The following is a 6,427-nucleotide window of genomic DNA, read 5'->3' on the forward strand; positions in this document are numbered from 1 at the left end:
CATTATCTTTTTAGAATATATATTAATATACTGGCTGAATTCTTAATCTAAGTGAAATGTTAGTTATCTTAATGTCTTGTTCAACTCTACTGATTCGACCTGATACTTCTCCAGAGGAATTATTTTAAACAATATCTTTCTCATCTGTATGATAATAAATTCATTAAAAATACATAATATAACCTTAAATGCCACCTAATCAGAGACAGGGAAACCATAAAACATAGAAATATACTGAAAGCAAATGAAAGGATGGAGGTATCACTGTCAATCCCTATGTATTGTGCAAACCTCACCCGTGTCTCAGAATACCCTGGATATACATGAATCAGCATCGATTTGTATAAAACTTATTAATAAAGAGTAATTACATGTTTTTAAGTCAAGATGTTGATGTAAATATAAATTCTAATGTTTCCTTCTCATACTATCAGAGCTAATCTGGGTAGCCAGGTATTAACGCATTCAAACTTTGGAAGGAGACCATATGAAACCTCCAGGTAACTATGACTTTAGAAAACAGAAAATAATTATAAGAAATGTATAAGTAAACAGCTTCCCTTCTTAAAAATAAGTAAACAAATGTCTTATGTAGTTTGATAGAAAAGTTTCCAAGAAAAATTAAAAAGAATAAGGAAGGACAACTGATTACTGATTCCTGTCTGAAAATAATTACCTTTGCATCATTTACTAGCATCACTTCTCCTAGGTTTGAAAGGAATGTTGAATCTTGTCTATAATTTTCATTGGGATATTCAATTTAAAGTCATTTTCAGGGTGTCTGGGTGGCTTAATCAGTTAAGCATCTGACTTCAACTCAGGTCATGATTTCATGGCTTGTGAGTTTGAGCCCTACATTGGGCTCTGTGCTCACAGCTCAGAGACTGGAGCCTGCTTTGGATTCTTGTCTCCTTCTCTCTCTGCTCCTCTTCTGCCTGTTCTTGCTCTCTCTCTCTCTCTCAAAAATAAACATTTTAAAGAACAGTAATTTTCATTCAATATACAAATTAAATTGTAGAAAATAATAAAAATAGTATGATCTACAAAGACAACAAAACTGGAAGATGAACCAGCTGCAGAAAACAACAGTGTTTGGGCTATGTCAAATGACTTTGTCTTCAGGAGCAGGTTGGAGAAACATCTTTCATCCTTCTCCAGAGTGAACAAACAAAATTTTTATGAAATGCAGGGAAGGGGAAAGACATGATTCTGGAACCTAGACTTGAGTCTAATTTATTTAGACTCCACTTGAGAAGAAACAAAAATAGGGTTCAGGAGACACATAAATTGATATAAGGTCTCAAAACATGTAGCAGGCATAAAGAGAGAGAAAAGGAAAAGAAAGGAAACAGAAAGGATAAGAAGGAAAGAAAAAAAAAAGAAAAGAAAAGAAAAGGAAAGGAAAGAAAGAAAAGAAAAGAAAAAATAAAGGGAAGGAAGAAAGGCAAGAAATATAAAAAGAAAAAGAAAGACAAACTCTAGATTCAAAACAATATCTAAGAACAAGCTAAGAATGGGATGTTGAATATATCTAATCAGTATGTTAAATTGAGATAAAAAAACAATTCTTTGATTTTCTTCCTATCAATAGGTGAGGTCTAATTTCTCTCCACTTGATGATTTACCTTATCGACAGAATTCATCAGAAGTGATATTCTAGGGCTGCTAGTACTAGGTTATAAGAAGCATTACAGATTCTGCCTGGCTCTTATAGCACATTATCTATTGGAACCCAGCTTTAATGCTGTAATAAGCCCATGCAGCCCCAGGGGGAGGCTCACAAAGGGATAAACTGAAGCCTCCAACCAACTGAAGCCTCCAAATCAACTGAAGCTGAGTTTCAGATAGATAACATCTATTTTGATAGCATGTCAGTAAGCACACTTCCCAGTAGATCCTCCAGTTCAACTGAGTCACTAATTTATGACACATCAAGTGCCCCAGTTGTTCATCTTTGAGCTTAGGATTTTCCCAACGGAGGAATCAATTTACAATTCTGGGAAAGTTGAGACAGCCAGTCTACTTTATCCCAAAGAACAGTCTAGGCATTGACTAAATTTAAAGGAAATAGCTGAACAAAAGCTATATAGGCATCAGCAATTAACAAAAATCCATGACAAACAAATTGTTTTCCATGTAAAATGAATGTGACCCTTACTCAAAGGGAGTAAAATCAAACAAATAAACAAAAACAGAAGGAAGAGATCTTACATGCCCATTGTTGAATATTCAGCTCCTAAAAATCTGAAACATAGAAAATATTCATCGGATACTTATTGAATGAGTGAATGGATGGATAGATGGACGGATGGATGGATGTATGGATGTTACTTTTATTTTACTTAAAAAAATTTTTTTAGTGTTTATTCATTCTTGAGAGTCTTGAGAGAACATGAGTGTGGGAGGAGCAGAGAGAGAGAGAGGGAGACACAGAATCCGAAGCAGGCTACAGGTTCTGAGCTGTAAGCTCAGCCAGATGCGGGGCTTGGTGAGATAATAACCTGAGCTGAAGTAGGACACTCAACCGATTGAGCCACCCAGTACCTCTGGATATTACTTTTAAAAGCATACTTCACTGACCAGTAGATTCTATATAATAAGGAATAGGTTTACAATTACTTCAAGTCTCAGGATGATTCTCACTTTCAGGCATTCTCAGATACTGAGTAAGTATCAGGTTTTTTTGGCACAGCCACTTTGATATGGCTATTTTGGTGATATGGACTTAAAAATATGAGGATGTAATGAACTCAAAACAAAACTCTTTTTACTTATATGGTGATAGCCATGTAAGAGGTGATAGTCTCTTTCAATCAATCAGAAGTGAAAACTAGTTAACTACCTTTGACCTAAATTCTAGGATATAACTATCAGTTAAAAAATCTTTAATACATTTCAGAAATCTCAAAGATATTAACCAAACTGTGAATCTGACAATCTCTGTCTTCTTTTCTACTAGAAGTTGGAGACAGAAATTAACAATGCATGATGAACTATTATGCTTTTTAAAAAAACGGTTGAGTAAATACATTTTCTCCTGATAGTTAGATCTTTATTGATGTAAATTTAGAATTCTACAATGAATTTTTGAAGACCAGGCATCACATTTTTAAGTCTTATATAATAATGTGCTTTTATTTTAAAGACTTTAAAAGGTTAACCACTAGGTTTCACCCTATGCAATTTTATCTTTTTTCATATCTGTACAAGTACTTCTTGAAGTAAATACTACTAGGAAACATGAAGCAAGATATAGCTTGCACTTTGTCACACTACAAACTGAAATATTTTCTAAAATGTACAAATGTCCTATTGGGGATAATGACTTCTCTAGTAAAGATAAGGATTTTCCATTTTAAAATATGATTATTTTAAAATTCCTTATAAAAACTAGAAAGTACAAAGTAATTTCACATAGATATGTAGTATCTCAAGGAAAGACATAGCATAGATATACTCTTGCCTATCCTGGCCTCCTTTTGTGTTTGTTCCTTTATACCATGCACTGCTAAAACCAGTTAATTTAATGCTCTCTGCTATTGCAGTGTTTTTCCGAATTGTTTATGATCTTTCCAAGCCTGTGAAATAAATTTACCAGTAAATGCTACTGATATTACTACTAATAATGCTAATATGTTAAATATAGAATAAATAATAAAGTGAGTTACAGTAAGTATGGATTCATGACACTTTTGTTTCACTTTTGTTTTTGTGTATTCATCTCATGTGTACTATAAATGAATATATTTGAGTAACAGTCAAAAATTCTGAAAGTCATTGTGTCAAAGAATGAAAACAAATTGAATTAAATATTGTGTTTGCTGTTATAATTAGAAGCCATGCAAAAGCCAAGAGTTTACCAAATGGAAATCAGCTGATGTTCTTTCCCAAGTGTCTTAGAAAAGAAAGCTGTTGACACTTATTTCTCTTAAAAAAGTGTTTGAGTATATTTAAGGCAGTTGTTTTAAAGTCTCTGGTTAGTTTAATGTCTGCATGTCTTCAGGGACAGGTTCTAGAGGTTTTACTTGTTCTTTTTTTTTTTTTAAATATTTATTTCTTTTGAGAGAAAAAGTGGGGGAGGGACAGAGAGAGAGAGAGAGAGAGAGAGAGAGAATCCCGAGTAGGATCCTCAGTGATCTCACAACTGTGAGATCATGATCTGAGCTGAAATCAAGAGTCAGATGCTTAACCAACTGAGCCACCAAGGTGCTCCCATAGTCACTAATTCTTAAACATGATTTAGTCATTTTTGGTACTCCAGATATTTAATGAAACTATTTTAGTGTTGCTTTGAAATTAAGTGAGTCACAACTTCAGTAATCTTCAACCTCGTTATAAAACTCTTGGAAATGTACCCATACTTCAAATATTTTCTCCTCTATAAAGATTAAAGTCATCCACTAGGAAAAATGTCCAGAGCTAAAGAGGGAGGAGGAGGCAGGCAAGTCATCTCAGGTCCTAGTCAAGGGTTCTATAATAGGTGAGCTGGTTCATCTTGTCTTGTGTATTTTATCATAAATGCACAGAATTAAACAATCAAAAAAGCATACATATTTGAAAAGAGAAATTAGACTGTGGATGGTAGATGAGTCAAGGTCATTAAGGAAAAATGTCACACGAAGTATATGGAAAGAGGTTTATAAGAGGACAGAAGCTAATAAAATTGGATAAGCTCACTATTTAGGTTAGTAAAGAGATACAGACACTGAAATACATTTCAAATTAAAAGAGGAAGCTTTGAGGAAAATATATTATGCTTTGACTTGAGGAGGTTATGTGAGTCTGCAATCACCCATTTATTTTTTACTCAACAAATATTAAAGAATAAATATCCTGGGGAAACTATAATAATGGAAATTCTAACTTTAAGGAAGTTTTGGTAAAAATATGAGAGAAATATGAGCTAAGTGCAAGTAATCCCAGTAAAGTCTAGAGACCTACAGTCTAGTCTGAGCTTAGTGTAAAATTCAAAGGAATGCCAATCAGTTTAACACCTAACAAGTTTTGGAAAGCTTTTTAAATGTTTACTATTCTTTCAAAAATGTAAAAATAATTTGTTATAAATTCCATTATGCAACTTATTGTAGATAATAAAAACATATTTACCATATGTTTAAGCCACCTTTTTTAATGTAAGGACTCCAAAACATTCCCTTGAAATAAGCTCATATCAATCTCAATCTTTCTCCTCTATTCATTTTATCTTCAGATCTAATAATTGATCTTCAACGAAGGCTGTTGTATTTAAATGTATCAAAGCAATAAATATTGAGACAGCCTTCCTGTACAATGTAAGTATAAAGTAAATACAATATGAAAACATATAAGAAAATGATCCACTAATAAAAATTGAGTGCATTAAAAAAATAGGACTGATAGAAAGAAAATTCATTCAGTGCCAGATGCACTGAGGTAAGTTGTTAGCAAGATTCAAAATGGATGCTTCCAATGAAGACTTTCAACTGTTGGACAGAACTTCAGAGAGAGGGTGTGGTTGGGTAAAATATTTTGACATGTAAGGATAGAGAAGTATTTTTGACATTGAAAATTGTCCTGAGATTGCAAAGGTGAGAGTTTTGCTAAAGAAGAGATAAGTCTTAAGGAAGATTTCTCAGAAACAACTCTAATAAGTTGATAAAACACTGAATGAAACAGATAACATATGGCAAAAAGAAAAGAAGACTGAATAATTCTGTGTCAGGTATTAATGGAGATTAGGAAATAGTGAATGACACAGAAATTCAATCATGTATAGGGTTATTTGATATACAGTGTGATGTTATTCTTGTCGGTAAATTTTCCATTGAAACATGTAAGTGACGGTATCAGAAAATTACTCATTTTTTTCAAAATATTGATAACAAGTTATCCTATCTATTAAGAAAAATGCCAATGTATAAACTATCTACTAAGACTAAAGTAGGGGCGCCTGTGTGGCTCAGTCAGTTAATCATCTGACTTTGGCTCAGGTCAGATCTCATGGTTCATGGGTTCAAGCCCCTCATTGGGCTCTGTGCTGACAGCTCAAAGCCGGGAGCCTGATTCGGATTCTGTGTCTCCCTCTCTCTCTGCCCCTCCCCTACTCATGCTCTGTCTCTGTCTCAAAAATAAATAAGGTATAAAAAGAAATTTTAAAAAAGACTAAAATAAAAATTACAACAAAGGAATACCATACACTATGAATGTACTGGGGCGTTGTCTATTTACTTCTTGTCTGTTATTTTTTATTTGTTTTTTAAATTAAGATTAGCTATCAAAGAATGGATGATGTAAAATTACTCCTAAAAAAGTCATCCTAGAAAATAACATAATCAATTACCACTTTGACTCAAAATATCTTTGAGAATATTTTCGGGGGAAGAATGAATGAAAATATGGGAATAACTTTTTTTCCCTTTGAGTAAGCATAAATATAACTAATTCAGTA

This window comes from Hyaena hyaena, unplaced genomic scaffold (assembly GCF_003009895.1).
Source record: "Hyaena hyaena isolate Hyena2069 unplaced genomic scaffold, ASM300989v1 scaffold_460, whole genome shotgun sequence".
NCBI lineage: Eukaryota > Metazoa > Chordata > Mammalia > Carnivora > Hyaenidae > Hyaena > Hyaena hyaena.